Here is a 17,734-nt window from a genome sequence, read left to right as displayed (position 1 = left end):
TGAAACCTAGACAATTCGGCCATGTTTCAAGCCACACATTCTTAACAGGCACTTGTAACTACTGCCATTAACAGCATATCAGATAACCAGGAATGTAATTTGGCTGAGCTGATATTTCTACTTTTCATTAGATAAGGAAAATTACATTTCGATCATTAAAATATCACAGCTGACAACATGCAGTGCAGTAGTATGCATGGTTTGAATTTCTCAAAGCTATGAGTATGCTGGGAGTGAAAGCCTGCTGGTTTTTCACTTTCAGAGGAAATAAAGCGAAAAATGCCAGATGTTCTGGGCGTGCATCATTTGTGTTACTTTTCTAGTGCTACCCTGTCTTTGAGGAAGATGGAAGAAAGCTGGTGCTCCTTACCTATGAGTGTTAGGCATGGAGTGTTACCACTGTTGGTTTTCCTTCCCCAAAAGATAAACCTTTATCCTGGAAGTGTATTCTGAGACTGTCCTTATTTGTTTTCATCAAAAATACTTGGGGAAGGAATCTGAAGAAAAGAAACGGCTTGGGAAAGGAATATGAAGAGTGTTAATGTTTCCTCTTGTGTGATGGATTCATGCTTGTAAAGCATAGACATTCACAGGAAGTGACAAATTATATATTTTAAAAATAGGTGAAAATAATGTAAAATAAATCAGATGAAAATTGGTATTATCACCTGCTTTAAGTTTAATTAATTGAAGGGGAATTTTAGTTTAGTTTAGTTTTGTTTTGTTTTGTTTTGTTTTTCCTGGAAATTGAAGTGCAGGAATGCATAAAAGCAATGGGCTAGGCTGAAAACGAAAATCCAGAATTTTATAGGATTTTTTGTTTGTTTGTATGTTTCTCCCATTGAAATATTACACACTTCATTTAAATGAATAATCACTTAAATGAATTTAAGTGATGAAACTGCAATTGATCCGTCATGATCATTCTAAAAAGACAGTTAGATTTTATAACAATCACAACTTCAAATCCACATACCTCTCTATGTGCCTGAACATGTAATATGCACTCTGCTCTGCTGTAAGTGCTGCTCAGAGTTTAAAGTCTTAAACAATGATGCCCTCCTGTTTTAAGTCACAGTTTGAACAGAGAGGTTAAGGTCTGTCTTTCATCATGAAGATGCTTTCCACTGTAGAGTCTACAGTAAGTTTCAAGCTGTTGTCTTTTGTGTTAGATAGTTACAGCTGTAGATCAAGGAAACCTCTTTACTCTAAACCTATAACCAAATTTATCACTGTCAGAAGAAGGCAAGAGTAAGCAGGACTGTTCGTATGAATGCTGGATTTTGTCCAACAACCACAAGACCCTTCTGCTTCCCAACAAGCTTAGTATATCTTATCTCTTTTGTTATATGATAGAAAAGCTCTCAAAGATTAATTACTGCATTTTTCTTCAAGTTCAGGTTAAGTCAAAGAATTGTAGACTCGCAGAATGGTTTGGGTTGGAAGGAACCGTTAAGATCATCCAGTTCCAGCCCCCTGCTATAGGCAGCAATACCTCCCTCTAGACCAGTTTGCTCGTGGCCCCATCCAGCCTGGCCTGGAGTGCTTCCAGGTAGGGGGCATCTGCAGCCTTACTGGGCAACTTGTTCCAGAGCCTGACCTCCCTCACTGCGAAGAATGTTCATTCTTGTTGTTCACGCAAACTATTTTCAAAAGATCTAGTTCATTATTTTTTCATTATTTAAGCCTGCTTTTAAAAATATTAGAAGCTTAATGTAGAACACTTTCCTCTAACAACTCTAAGTACAAGAGTGAATCCTTTTGAAAATAAGATTGTTAGGCAAGGTTTCACATTCGATAGTGCAAAACACTGCAACATTTGTCGTTTTACAGTTGTAGTGAAAATTAATTACATCAATTAAATCCTTACAAAAATATATGTATTTCTATAAAATTTTAAGAAATCACAAATTTAAAGAAGTTTAACTCACAGTAGCTAAGAACAATTACCCAATTATCTTTTGAAAATGCATGCATCTGTCTGGAAGAGCTCATGTAATAATTAGGAAAAGGGGCCCAAAGTGTGCAGCTGAGGAGGAAGATGGTAAGGAATAAAATATTTTAAATATATTGTAAGTAGCTATATATTTGTAGTTTTAATTATAAATATTAATTGAAAGTGGCTACATTCAAGTAACATATTTCAAACAGAACATTTGTAATCTGAATTTTAAAGCTTTTACTGTGTTGTCTGTTTTAACACAAAGATTCTCTAAACAGAGCTGTCAGAGGGAGTAATCTTTTCCTGTTTAAAGAAAACTTATTGCCTGCAGCATAGTTTCTGTATTTGAAACAGAAATTTGCAAGCATCTCATGAAACTACATTCAGTGTGTGGAACATCTGTATTTAACCAGAAAGTCACTGGGATGCAAAAGTGAGCTACTGCTTGGGTCTGGCTTATGACAGCTGTTACACAAATAAGTGATTTGCTTCTGCTTTGTCCCCAGGTCTCTCCCTCATCCCGCTGCGGGTGCAGGTGGATGACTAGCTGTGTGCTCTGAGCTGCCTTACACCACAGCAGGCTGCTACTTCCTTGCTATGCACACCAGTAGATATTTTTTAGTTAATTCCATTTCACATATGAAATTCATATATCTTCTGAAAATTCTCCATCAGGCAGGCATTTTAGAAAATATATTAAAGTGTCTATTATAAAAGCATAAACCTAGATATAAGTCCACATATCAAAAATGAAAAATAGGTTGCATAAATTTCAGGAATGAAATTCCACTTTGGTGACTTTGTTTTGCAAAGAAACCCTGAAGCTGAACATGTTAACGGGATCTAGAATCCTTTCTGTGCCAAACACTGATATTGAAAAGTCAAAGGAATAATTTTGCATTTCACTGAGTTATTTTATTATTTATTTTACAGAACTTCTTCACTGGTACATTGCTGTAATCAAATATTTTTTTCTTTGTATTCTTGAGTGAATTTTGCAGAAATCTTTGTCTCTACTCAAAGTTGTACATAAACCGCTAGGGGGTAATATTGCAATATTGTGAAGAATACGTGTTTGTGCTGAATTATGTTTATGTTTGCAAAAATTTCTTCTGCTTGTGGATCTTTGGTTTTGGTTGGTTGGTTTGCTTTTTATTCCCCTAGGCTTAGAGTATCTAATGATATTTAAATTCACTACCTAAGGCAGGAGAAGTTTTAAATAAGGAGGTAGATAGCATAGTGAGCCATGATTTGACAAATCTTGAACGGTGGGTGGAAAATGAGCATGAGTAAAAAGAAGGACTAACATGTCTAGAGGTAGTGTGCTGGCAGGTAAAATGTAAGTTAAATCATAACACATACAAGCATTTTAACATTGACAAAGAAGGCACCAAATAAACAGGCGCCTCTTATCATGGACAAAAGGAAAAGCAGTGTTTCCATTAAGCTTCTTTTTCAATAGAGACATTTTCCAATCAGGAGAACAGTCTTGTAATCTGCAGAAAGCAGAAGAAGTACCAAATTGGAGGACTGTTACACACATGAGATCAGTTAGTTTAATAGTGTTGTACAAAAACTGAATCTTTTAGCTTCCTTTTAGCTTCCTTTCCGTTTGTTTACTTTTTTTGAGAAAAAAAAAAGTAGTAGCAATGCATATCAAAACAACCTTTAGCATTTTTTTTCATAGAAACATATTGTCTCTGCAATAAATTTCTTAATGCTCAGAGATTAGCATACTGTGAGAAGTAGTTATTGATGCATATGTAAGTCACAAGCTGTTTCAGATTTGGGTAACTGGAGAAACCTGTTATGTTTTTTTTTTATATTTTTTTATGTTTTCATATTTTTTTATGTTTGGGTACTGGAGAAACTGGTTAAACCTGTTAACTGGAGAATCCATAGACACTCTACTTTATCATTTCTATCCTCAAGCTCTTCAACATCAAAACACTCTTTGATATAGAGAGCTATGCCACCACCCTTTCTTCCCTGTCTATCCCTTCTGAAGAGCTTGTAGCCGTCAATCCCAGTATTCCAGTCATGGGAGAGGTCCCACCATGTTTCTGTAATAGCCACAAGGTCATAGTTAGCCTGCCTCACAATGGCTTCAAGCTCTTCTTGTTTGTTGCCCATGCTGCGTGCATTGGTATAGATGCACTTCAGCTGAGATATCTGCCTCACCCCTTTCTCCAGCACAGCCTCCTTAGGCTCTTTACTGGTGAGCCCTGTTTTATCCCCTTCCCCCGTCACAGCTAGTTTAAAGCTCTCTCAATGAGTCCAGCTAGCTCCTGTGCTAGGATTCGTTTCCCCCTTTGGGATAGGTGCGTCCCATCAACAGATAACAGGCCAGGAGCCGAGTAAACTGCCCCATGGTCAAAAAACCCAAAGTGTCTATCTCTACACCAACCTCTCAGCCAATTATTCATCACCTGTGTTTTCCTAGCCCATTCTGTGTCCTTCACCACCCCAGAAGGTATGGAAGCAAACACCACTTGTGCTCCCACCCCTTGAACTAATCACCCTAAACCCCTGAAATCTCTTTTCATAGTTCGCAGACTTCTCTGAGATATTTCATTGCAGTCTACCTGAACTACGAGTAATGGGTAGTAGTCAGTGAGATATATCAAATCCGGGAGTCTTCTAGCTATGTCCCTGACCCGGGCCCCAGGGAGATAGCACACTTCCCTTTGGCTTGGGTCCAGTCTGCAAATGGGGCCCTCAGTTTCCTTGAGAAAGGAGCCGCCCACTACGATCACCCTTCTTTCTTTCTTGGCAGCGTCAGTCTCAATGTGCGGAGTTGACTGCCTTGCCATTGGTGACCTCCTGGGGGAATCTTCCTGCACCTCCCCCCTGTCACCTCTTCAACGTCCAATGCTGCAAGCCTATTGCTTAGGGGGACCTGGGGACACAAGGTAGGCAGAGGGGTAGATTACCCACGGTACAGAGCAGGGACTCTCTGCCAGCCCTCCCTATCCCTCAGATACACCCCCTCTGCCCAACAGGGACAGGTCAGGGAGTCCACCACCAATTTTGGGGGATCTCCCCGGCGCCATTCTCTCTGGTGCTCTAGGGAGCTACTCCACGAGTCAATCTCCTGCTCACAGTCCCTGATGGCCCTCAGTGTCTCAACCTCCTCTTTCAGTTCAACCACCATGCTAAGCAGATCTTCCACCTGCTCACACCTTGCACAGGAGAACTGCTTAGCACCCTCATCCAGCAGTAGCAGGCTCTGGCACTCCTTGCAACCAGAGACCTGTGTAGCCACGCTTCTAGGCAGACCTTCTGTCTGGGTCGCCACAGCCTTTTTAAGGCAAGCCCTCTGTCTAGTAGAGACCATGGCACAAAAAAATAAAAAGAATAAAATAAATAAATAAATAAATAAATAAATAAATAAAATTAAATAAATAAAAATAGTTTAAAATAATTTGTTAAATAATTTGTTAAATAATTTTAATTAATGGAGATGCTATGTGTTCTTTTTACAGATCAGAATTATTGTAATTTTACTCCTGAAGTAACAGCAGATACTTCAGGATAATTTTTCATGACATTATTCATTTTTTTTTCATTCTCATTACCTTCACAGAGAGTGAAAAGCACAAGTGGATAAGGTAATTCCAAAGCCAGATCACAAAACATTCTGGTTAGATGAAAAGTGGTGAATTATGGTCATTACATGAGTAGAGTCAGCAGCTCAGGCTTTTTACATGTACAGATGAACACACATAGGTGGAAATTATGTGGTCTCGAGTCTCCTATTGTCTTCCCAAATGTCATATTGGTATGCCTTGATTGACATGAAATCTGGTTTCTGATTGCTTCCCTAAGCCAGAATCTTTTTTCAATGGTTCTGTTACTTCGAAGACTTACCTGAAGAACCACCTTAGACAAAGGATGTCTGGCATTTTCTATTGCTTGCACCTACGACAGTGAGTTATTTTATCTATCTGTTTAATTATTCGTGGTTCAGTTAATCCAGGAGGAGAATCCAGAGGAGTAGGATTATTTGCTGTCTTGCATCGCTGCAATCAAAGACCTCTTGAGAGTTGCAAGAACTGCTTATTTCCGTATATCTTAAAAATGCTGAAGAAATTATCAATCAAAGCAGTCAAGAAGAATACAAAATAAGGGGGCAATGCCATGAATGATTTGGGCTTAAGGCCATAACAAGCCTGCAGAGTTTTTCTTTGCATTTTCATGGGATAAATTACAGCGATTTAGGGTATTGTGTGTGTCTATGTGAAGGCTGGTATAGTTACTCTGTCTGCCCATTTTTATTTGCCTTTTGGGTACTGCATAGGAACTGCAAATATAAGAGAATGAGTAAAGATTGTGCCTCCAAGGACAAGAGTGAAGGGCATTGCAGAGCAAGACATTTGTGCTATGTAGGTAGAAAATTTGGAATAAACAGGAAACACTAGAGGTCTGTTGCTCTGGTGATCTCCAAGGAGAAAGTGTTCATTTAAAAAAATAAAAAAAAAAAAAAAGTTACTTTGGGGGGGTTGTTTAATTCCAGGAAGCTATCAGAAAAATTAAATACAGAGCACTCCTGGAGGGGCAGAGAGGGAGATATTTTTTCAAATTAATTTTAATTTTTATCCATTCACACAATTTGGCTTTTTCCATATGTTACCTTATATGAGGTGTCATAATGGAACTTCCTGTTTAAAAATTCAAGGGCCTTGTGGTATTTCAAGCATACTCAGTTTAAGGAAGAGGCTTTCACATCCACCTGGAAAATTCATCCTGTTTCAGATCCTGATGGAGCACTTTTGCTTATAATTTTTCTGCTTAGTGCCCTAGGGTGGCTGTCAGAATCAGGAGTAGCACAGTATCATGATAGAAATGAGGAGCAAGTCTGCTTTTAGTACAGTATTTCTTTCCTTTTTTATAATTCTCTTACATCAGAATCCTTCCATCACCTGCAGTGAGTCATTAGCTGCAGTCATGCTCCTTCTTCCCCAATGACTCATGTGTTACTTTTCTCCAAAAGTTACAGATTCAGCAAAGCAAGTAGACAAAATTCCATTCTAAAGAGTAATTTGTGATTGGTGATCATAATGCTCTTCTAAATAGAAGACTGGAGTTCAAGGCCAGTCACATATGGGAAATGCACATTGCATTTCTCACTAGTAGATTGGTATTTTTAAATGTTTTTCCATCTTTTCCTTCTCTTCACTCCTCCTTCCCTTTCTTCTACCTGTCTTCTCCTCTGGATGCATCTTGAAAGGAAAGGACAATTTTTTGGGGGTGAATCCAATCTGATCAATTATGACTAAAAGTGGATGTGCTCACAAGGAAATTCAATGGAATAATTTTTGTTGCTGAATCCCAGTCAGTTCTGAATGTCAGGCCAAATCATAAATAATCATAAATATCATAAATAATAATAATAATAATTTTTTTAAAAAAGTAGGTTGCAAGGTGGACCTTTTAAAAAGGAATATCTAATATTCAGTACTAAGCACAAGTTTTCAGGATGGTGATTTTGAACTTTGAATTTTGTGTTGTGTTCTTGTCATCTGTGCAGCTAAACCATGCAGCTAAACTTAACTTGCAGTCCAGAAGATACAACTAGATGAATTCCGAAGGACCTTTCTAAGATAAACTGAAAATTCTGTACCTTACTACATATAGACATTTTACACAGGTTTGGAAAACCTAGGATATGTCTAGTAATTAAAAATAACTAAAAATTAAATAAATAAAATATTTCTTTTTTTGCTTCTTGCCATTCTTCATCTTGACAAAGATGCTTTGTTTTAATGAAAAAATTGGTATTTTTTCTTGAGTATTTGTCAGTCTGGTTTAAATGAATTTTCACAGCTCATGAATTGCAGACATACCTTCAGCTGAATGTCATTCAGTGGCTATAAAAGTTAGAACAATGTAATGATGCATCATTTTATTTTTATATACTTTCCTGCATCATGAGAATTTCAGGTGAGAGTATGTAAAGAATTTGTCTTTTTAGAAATTACTCAACATTAAGAATTCTATAATAATCATTTTGATTGGGCAAAATTTGCACGTTCAGTATATCTGTATGATCAGTGTATGTTCAGTCTTAATGTGTTATAAGGCAAAACAAAATAAGATTTCTCTCATTAGGGCTTTTCTCATCCTATATTCTGTTATATTTTCATTTCCCCACTGTTAGATATTTTCCCCCTCCAGCTTAATACAATTTTGCTGTATGCTTTTGAAAGTGCATTCAATTTCACTCTGTTGTAGACAACTTTTTTGTGGTCATCTCATTACACATTTGCTGACCTGGCTCACACTGGAAACAAATGCTGAGCTTAGGCAAGAGTGGTGCTTAGATGAGGATCACTACATTTAACTAGTGTCACAGCCAAACTATGGCTCCAACCTGCTTACACATCCTGTCTACTGTAAGTAATTCAGCAGTTTTCTCATTGCAGGGTGGCCAGCCGGAGTGGGTATAGCACGTAGGCTTTTGTTCCCATGGAAACAAGCAGGGTCAGGTGGAAAGTAGTATATGCAGTGGTTTGAGGTGTTAATGAGAGTCAATTTAAGAGTAAAGCTGACCTGAGAGTGAATTAATTCTGCAGGACGTAAGAACTTCAGATAGTTCTGTCACGCTCCAATATAAAGGAGGGAGACGAGGTTCTTTTGATTATGTATATACCCAGCGTGAGATTAAGAAACAACGGTTCAAATGTTGGTCCGACCAGTTTATTACCACTATAAACCAGGGAGATGGGGAAGGCGGACACTGTTAGGGTGATGGGGAAGGGAAGGCAAGCGATAGGAAAGATAGGAAGGAAGCAAGGGTTTGTACAATGCGGGGAAAGTCACCAGCCAGGATCCCAGGGGCAGTCCGGTTGCAAGTGGCTCCGACGGTCCGAGGCAGAAGAGCAGGGGCGGCAGAAGCGGGGAGAACAGCAGCAGCGACGGGCAGCCCTGAGCAGCAAGCAGCTGTCCTGGAGAAGCGGCACCGGGTCAGCACAGGAGAAGCAGCGAGGAAAAAGTCCAGGAACAGCGTCAGTCAGCACCGGAGAAGCAGCCAACAGTGATCAGCTCGTGAGGGTTCAGATGGTAGAACACCTCGAAAGAGCGGTGAGGTCCAGGAGAAAGCAGCATGTCTCAGGCAGCAGGCCCAGGAGGGAGCTCAGCAGCAGGGATCAGCACATGAGGTTTCTGATGGAAAGACACCAACACAGCCACACCAACAAAAGCACAACACCATCTCATGGTGGTCGATCCCTCTTTTATCCTTCATTTCTCTTGCCTACGTGGCAAATCCCGTGCTAGCCTGCCAGGCAAGCTTCTCCTGAGATGGCTATCTCCCCACGGAGATGAGTACCACACAAAAGAGTGTTCAGCGGCCATTGAGCTGCAGCTTATCTCTCTTTCGTTGCCCCAGGACATGCCCATCTGCTTGTCCCTTAGACAAAGGATTTCACAACCCTTTCCCAGGACTAGCTTGGACATGTTTGGACATGTTCATCGGCAAACTTTGAGGCAATGATATATTAGTCTCTTACACCACCCCGTGACTCAAAGATTGCTTAAAAATTGAACAGTGGTGATCCATGATGGTGAGAAAAAGATAGGAAGCAGAAGGGTAAAGGAGGGAGGGGGCAGGGAATCAAAAGTTTCATATGTTACAAAAGATTCTTTAGTCTTGGTTAGAATTGTTGCCCTGATATGTTTCACTTCATCAGCAGAGGAGGTTGTAAAGTACATAGAAGATACCACATGATGTTCAAGTTTACAATTGAATAAAACAGGGTATCATAAAAGGAACAAACATAAGAGTTGCAATAACACACAATAAATAAAATATGTTTAGCCATGGGCCACCTGGGAGCCAGGAGAAGAGGTCAAGGTCTGGGCTTTTCCAAGTTTGGACAGGAACATGTGCTAATTTTCATATACCTTGAGCAATTTGTTTGCATCAATCCCATTACCATCAGTCTTCAGACAAAAGTAGAATCATTTAATTTGCCACAGACACCCCCTTCTTCAGCTAGCAGGTAGTCCAGAACAATGCAATGCTGGAGCACTTCCGCCCGCATCTGTGAGGCCTGATCTGCAATGAGATTAAGGGCATAACATTGGGTGGATTACTCCAACATAACATACCCCAGTCCAGTTTACAGGTAGTCGTTTATATGCATAATGAAAACAAATTATGTCCCTTCAGTGCTAGTCATGAGCTTCCTAACATTCACCCTTCACCCCCCCGCTCACTTGAGAGGTGAAGGAATTAGTTTCCTGATGACTCTAGTAGTTCTTCTGGTGCTGGAGAGGCAACTAGGACCTAGGGGTTTGCTTTCCTCAGATCTAGTTGGCCATCCAGTCACCAGAATTTCGGGCCTATCTGTTGTCAATCCATCCATCAAATTTCGTGGAATGCCCTTTTTCCAGCCCAGAGTCCAAAGACCATTACGTTTATGATCAATGCTTCGCCTACCCGTTCTTAGTGGGCATGAAAGCTTTTCAGTCTCATTAAGCTTTGGGCTAGGTGGCCTGAGGACAAGTCTGGCTGCTGCAAGCCTTACTCCTCTTGGCTCAGATTTACTGGAGGAAGAAACCACCGTCCCATATTTTCTTCCATAATTAATTAACTCTTGGGCAAGCTCCCCCCATGTCCATACTTTGCATCCTGACTGCAAATTATTAGAGGTTGCAGTTCCTTCTAACATTGCCCGGGTTCTTTCTCCCTGAGGCATAGCCTGTATCTTTCCTTGCAACTGTATGCCTATGGGTTTCAGTGATTCTGGAAGCCCCCTGATTAGAGGGGTCATTCTCTCAGGATCAACGGGCAACATCATGGGAGATTCATGGTGTAACTGTAGCTTCCTGTCATACATCATTTGGAGACAGGCAGCCTTCTGAACATTCTCTACTAGTTGATCAACAGTTCCAGTAATGGCAAGGGGGTCTCCCTTTTCTAGGGGATTAAGACCACCTGCCCAATAGGCAGCTCTCTGTGTAAGGGACCACGGAGCATGACTGTTACCAGTGGTTAAAAATACTCCTGGTCCCCAATAACCTTCAGCCTCTTTTTCAGTTAAAAGTATCTGATCTCCACCTGTGAGGCTGACCCTCCATACGTACTCTGTTTCTGATTCTTTAGGAGAGCGGCCAAAATCTCTTTTCAATTTTGCTAGCTCAGTAGTAGAGAAAGGGATTTCTTTAATGCTCATTTGAGGATCTAAATCCTCGCTATTATCGTAGGAATACTCAGTTTTTATTAAAGGACGCAACTGAGCTGGGGAGGCTTCTAACTTGTCTACACTTGCCTTTATACTTTGCAATTCCTCCCTTGGATACGTTTTCTCTTGAGGTGCACTAGTACCACTGGCATCCTTTCCCGTTAACACTTCCCTTAAAGCTATTTGCAACAGATCAGAATTATGTTTTTCTCTTTCTACTTGCTCTTCTAGGTTTACAATTTGATTTTTCAGAGCTTTTATCAATTCCTGACTTACTTTAACTGATTCATGCAATGCTTGTAAAGCTTGGCTCTCTGTTTTAAGCTGCTGGTTGCGGAATTCTACAGCTGCAACCAGAGCAGAGCCCAATACCGCACAAATAAATGCCTTCCCTTTTCCAACTCGGGTACGAGCATTCTTTTGCAGAACACTAATACGATCAGAGACGCTATAAATATAAATATATAAATAATATAAATATTTAAATATAAAATATAAATTATATAAATTATATATATAAATTATATTCTATATTATTAAATTATATTAAATTATATTATATATTATTATATATTTGAATTATATAAATTATATATATAAATTATAAAATATAAAATTATAAAATTTAAAATAAAATTTAAAAAATATAAAATTATAAATATAAAATTTAAATATAAAATATAAATAGATATAAAATATAAGTCTCTTACAAGTTCGTGATTCTAAGTTCTTTCAAATGAGGCTGTAAGACAAAACAATTTCAGGTTTTTAATTACAGAGTAGTAACATAGTGGTTACTTATTTCTTTTCATCTTGAAGCTAGCTGCATGAGAGAAGTTGTGTGTATCTGGCATAAGCATCTAATGCAGATGGAGGATGTTTGTTACTTGTATTGCATAGCATCTTTAAAAGAGAAACTGGTGTAAAGTCAACATGTGTATAAAATGTAGGGAATTGGTATAAACACAAACCAGTTTCAGCCCTCTGGACATGATCAGAATTTTATAAATTCTATGAATCGTATAAATTCTATAAATTCTATGAATTTTACTTAAGAAAAACTGTATAAAGAAATTGTTATTAAAACAAGTGATTGAACATCTGATTTAGGAATTTTTGTAGTTGTGCTGCTGGTCTCACAAATTACTGCATTTACAGTGGAATACAGGCATGTTAATATGTACATTTAATCTCTATAGTAACAAATCTGGAAATCTTTGTAGATGTTGCTGTCACTTTAGCTACCTGAACTACTTATAATTGCTGTCTAATCAAAAGGCATAGTATCTAAATATAAGGGCAATTAATAAAAATTGTCAAGGTGATTAGCAGCTATTTTGATACAGTCAAGGGAGAGAGCTTAAGTACGTTCCTCAAAACTAGCACCTTCTTTTTCTTTCCATGGAAACTGCAACAGATTAAAGAACACAATCACACTGTTTGATAGTGACTTGCAGAAGCAAACTCTATAACCCAGGATTAGGTTCTAAACAGGAATGTTTATTCAGCACTGCACAGACATGCTGGGTGCAGGGTGGGTAGCCCTACCTAACTTGTGCACCAAAGAGAGAAATGGTTACATACTTAAAAACACAAAGCATGCATATTCATTTCATTCCTGCGAGTGGGATGGACTATTACAATTAGCTCTAGGAAATCATTTCCATAGGTACTGCCTCAAATTTCTTTAGGTTGGGTATGCACAAAACCCTCTGGTGGTTGCAGGCAGGGGTCTTGAAGATGAAGGCCGAATGTCCCCTTTGCTTTGTCCTTTTCACCCTACTGCAGTTTGAGGAAGTAATCCGGTTCCATCTGGTTGTTAACTAACCATGGTTTCACAGTGTTGTCTTTGCTCACCCACCATCTGGCCATTATATTGTTTTTACTTAACCTCCATTAGTCTTATCCTCCTTATCCCAGGTAGTACCTTCTTAATCTTGTCTTCATTAATCTTTCTTTTCTTACCCTGAACCATCCTTAAGACACTTAACCCACTCTTGTGCCCAATCGATAGAACAAAATCTCAGCTATTTATCAGCAGTCACCACTATTAGTCATCCATTTTCATTACCAATGGAAAAGAACATGCATTCCACTCTCATAAATATCTGCATGGCTGTCCAGCATGTGGGTTGTTTTTCATTTCACAGTTGCCACTGCTGAAACGCACCACCCCACCTGTCCTGACATCCACTGTTCGGTCTCTATAAACGTTCAGCAAGCATCAGTGAAAGTCCATGGGTGAACGTTTTTCTGCACAGAGGAATTCAGTGACAAAACGTTGCTTCACATGCACTTTTATGTTGGACACCATTTCTCAGACTGCCATCTGTCACATGGCAACAAAATGTAACACAACAGAATCATAGAATCATAGAAAGGCATGAGTTCAAGAGAACCTCAGTTTCAGCCCCCCTGCCATGGGCAGGGTCACCAACCACTAGAACCAGGCTTCCCAGGGCCACATCCAGCCTTGCCTTGAATGTCTCCAGGGATGGGCCATCCACAACATCTCTGGGCAACCTGTTCCATTGCCTCACCACCCTCTGAGTGAAAAACTTCCTCCTAACATCTAAATTAAATTCCTGTCTTAGTTTAAAACCATTCCCCCTTGTCCTATCTATATCAACCCATGTAAACAGTAGTTTGCCCTCCTGTTTATACGCTCCCTCCAAGTACTGGAAGGATGCAATGTGGTCTCCCTGGAGCTTTCTCTTCTCCAGTTCCCTCAACCTTTCCTTATAGGAGAGGTGCTCCAGCCCTCTGATCATCTTAGTGGCCCTCCTCTGGACCCGTTCCAAGAGCTCTGCATCTTTCTCAAGGGGGCTCAAGGCCTCGATGCAGTACATATTGTTGTGAAGGTTCAACCTCTACTGCCTGCATATCTCAACATCCGCTTCTGATATCATGAGGCAACATAATAAAATAGGAGGCATCAGTTTTGGAGCAGCCCTTACAGAGTCATTTTACTGTTTGATTTGGAAAGTATTATGTTGTCTTCATATTACCTTATCATCATAAAATCATAGAATGGCTCTGTTTAGAAGGGACTTTAAAGATCATTTAGTTCCAACTCCCCTGCCATGGTCTGAGTTGTCAACCACTATGTGAAGCTGCCCAGGATCCTATCCAACCTTTTCTTAAATGTTTTTAGAAATGAGGAATCCACAGCCTCTCTAGGATTTTTCAGCACCTTACCACCTTCTGAGTAAAAAAAATTCTTCCAAACCTCTAACTTATTCTCTCTTCTTTTAGTTTTAAGTCATTCTCCCTTCTATCACTATCAGTCTGTAAAAGAATTAAGTCCATGTCTGGCTTGTAAGCTCCCCTCAAGTACTGAAAGACTGTAATGAACTCTGTCCTGAGCCTTCTCTTCTGCTAGCTGAACAAGCCCAACTCCTACAGCCTTTCTTCATAGGAGAGGTGCTCCACCCCTTTGATCATCTTGGTGTCACTCTGAACTTGCTCCAACTGCTCCACATCCCTCCCTTCTGTACTGGGGGCCCCAGACCTGGACATGGTACTCCAGATTGGGCCTCAGTCGAGAAGGGCAAAGTACAGGAGGACAATCACCTCCCTCTCCCTGCTGACCTCTCCTCTTCTGATACAGCCCAGGATACAATTGGCCTTCTGGTTTGTGAGAGCACACTGCTGGCTCATGTCCTGCTTTTTGTCTACCAGGACCCCCATGTCCTTCTGGCAGGACTGCTCTCAGTATTTTCTCGCAGTCTGTACAGATGTTTGGGATTGCCTCCACCCAGGTGCAATACGCTGCAATTGGCCATGTTAAGCCTCATTCGATTCTCATGCGTGCACTTTTCAAGTGTGTCCAGGTCCCTCTGGATCACATCTCTACCTTCTATTCCATCAGCTGCACCACTCAGCTTGGTGTCATCAACAAGCTCGCTGAGGGTATGCTTGAATCCACTGTTCATGTTTTTGATAAAGATGTTGAAGAGCACTGGTCACAAGACAGACCACTAGGGGACACCACTCATGACTGACCTCCATTTAGACTCAGAGCCATTGACAGCAGCCCTGTGGCTATGACCATCAAACCATTTATCCACCTAATGATTCAGCCTTCAAATCCAACTCTCTTTAATCTAGAGATAAGGATGCATTGTGGGAACAAGTTAAAAGCCTTGCACAAGTCCAGGTAGATGACATCAGTTGCCTGATGTCCACTGATGTCGTCACTCCATCACAGAAGGCAAAGAAGGCTTCAGAATACATCAGTATAATTTTAAATTGTGCATTCAGCTAGTTTTATTGGAATGATAATAAAGTGATAAATATATTGGAGGATAAATAAAATATAGCTCTTGAAAGTACTACAAATCTTATAATCAATTTCAGTAGGCTATTTAGGAGTACAGAAAATAACTGTAAAATAATTAAATTGCTTAAGAATTTATTCACTGAATGCTGGGTTAAGTACCAGACTGTATACGAAAGTTATTTGCGTTTAGCTCCATGTCACCGGTTTGCGGGACAGTTTGGCCCGGTACCGTGACAACTGAGGCAGGGGACACACAGGCCCACACCCCGGGGAAGGGGAAGGGGGAAAGGGAAAAAGGAGAAGGGAGATGGGCCTAGGAACAAAACAGCGGCAACGATCTGAGGAGGAAAAGCTAATTTACTAAATAAGATATCAGAAAGGAAAATAACACAATATAATACAATATAATTGGAATTGAGGCAAATGGATCAAATAAAATGAGCAAGAGAGAGTGTCCGATAAGCCAAAGGCCTTACGCTAATGCTGAAGGCCGACGGCTGTAATAAACACCCACTGCCGAGCTCGGTCCCGAAGGGAAGAGAGAGTCCCATGACTGCAGTTTTTATCTTTCCCTCTGGGCGGAAATATGTAAAAATGCAAAGCATCACACAGTCCTCTGGGGAATGCAGTTCTTCTTCTCTTCTGAGACAGGTACACCCAGAACTATCGACGATCCACAGAACTGGAGCATTAACTCTTTAACTCCCAATACACCACATGATGTTATGATGTGGAATATCAATAATATGACAAAAATCATAAAACCATAACACTCAACCATTTGGCTTTTTAAAGGAAAAAATCTGAGACATTATCATCTTTCTTAGTCTTTGTACTACTATGATTTAACAGCTGCAATAAAATGAATCCATTACTAATTACTTCTACATACAGATTTATTAAGGAATTACTATCTGCCTAGCAAAATACTTCTATTTCAAATAAAATCTCAGAGGAGAAATGGCATTTTGGTTACTGCTGATGCAACTTCTTATAAGTTACTGTAACTTTCAGCTAACTCTTAATCAGTTTGCCCTTATTGAACTTTTTTGTTTAGGGGAGCAATTCATGTGATAAAGGAGGAAAAATGATACACAGAAAGTATTATACATCACTAATCTCTGTAGTAGAAAATCTTTGCATACAAGAAAATCCCCTTCATTAAAAAGTGTATAGTTAAGAGTTCAGCCCACATGCAAGATAGAAGCTTCACGTCTTTTGGTTGCTATCTGGAGCTCTGCTGCTAAATTTCTAATAAAATTAGAAACATGACAATTCTAGCTAGGAACACTAACCTTAGAGTCTAAATCATGAAAAAGAAAAGGCAAGAGGTAGTATTTACACATTCCTGCTGCTGTCACCATCCGAGGAGGTGGCTAGGCTACATTCTTTTCAACAGCTGAAGCCATCAGGGCCCAAAGTGTTTAATTCTAACTCTGTGAGGAAGAACAGTGCATTCTGACTCACACTGAAATTAAAACGTGATTGCTTATCTGTGTGGCTGAAATGAAAAACTGAAATCTCCCATCCAGTTCAGTAGTCAGCTCCTCTAGCTGACACAAGTCCAAATGTTCTGTTTAATTCACTCATAAATAAAGCATGGGACAGATGTGCTAGATTTACAAATTGCTGGAGGAGATAGCGTCTGTAGACTGCCTTGCCTTTGCCCTCTTTTACTAAATGTAAGACAAATCCAAATTTAAGTTGCTTCCTCTGCCTGAGGCGTTTTGAACCCACACAGTCAGGTTAGATATTAGAAAAAAAATTCTGCTCAAAAAGAGCAGTTAGGCATTGGAACGAGCTGCCCAGGGAAGTGGTAGAGTCACACCCCTGCTCAAGGGATGTGTGGATGTGGCACTGAGTGACAGTTAGTGGACGTGGTGGGGGTGGGCTGATGGTTGGGCTTGATATGGTCTTTTCCAATCTTAATGATTCCATGATTCTGTCATTTTCTTGAGAATGAAGCATGTCCTGTTTCTGCTCTTGGCTGTACCTCTGGCTTCCTCAAAACTGTGGTAGAGGAAGGTGCTGCCAGAGAGAAGTTAGTGCTGGGGACTTCTTTTCTGCTTGGGAAAAGCAAAAGGTATCAAAATGAGAAGACAGTACACTTATTTCATCCACCCCATCCTATGCCTGAAGCATGGTCTGAACTCCTCTGAAACATCCACAGAACACATGCCCTCTTCAGCTTGCTTGACATTTACAAAGACTGCTGCAGGCACTCCCTTTTTGAGGATATCACTCACATCTGAAACCTCCTCCCAAGACTTCTTTGTCAGGGACCAAAGTAGTGAGCCACTGCTTCTGGAAGCATGACTATGC

General features: G+C 40.0%; 1 protein-coding gene across 4 annotated transcripts in view; it reads left to right on the top strand.

The window, feature by feature from the left end:
* The window catches only part of PRR16 (proline rich 16), a 171,653-nt gene that overhangs the window by 141,253 nt on the left and 12,666 nt on the right, over positions 1-17,734 (top strand). The window contains exon 4 of one of the 4 annotated variants that reach the window (XM_065744274.1): positions 324-717. The exons of the other annotated variants lie outside the window; for them this stretch is intronic. The gene's annotated coding sequence lies outside the window, so the exon portion shown is untranslated. Of the gene's footprint in view, positions 1-323; positions 718-17,734 lie in introns of those variants that run through there. 4 annotated transcript variants of the gene reach the window in all.

Source organism: Cyrtonyx montezumae, unplaced genomic scaffold (genome assembly GCF_038088225.1).
Source record: "Cyrtonyx montezumae isolate F1298 unplaced genomic scaffold, pur_monq_1.0 scaffold_30, whole genome shotgun sequence".
NCBI lineage: Eukaryota > Metazoa > Chordata > Aves > Galliformes > Odontophoridae > Cyrtonyx > Cyrtonyx montezumae.
This window is presented reverse-complemented; position numbering and strand designations above follow the sequence as displayed.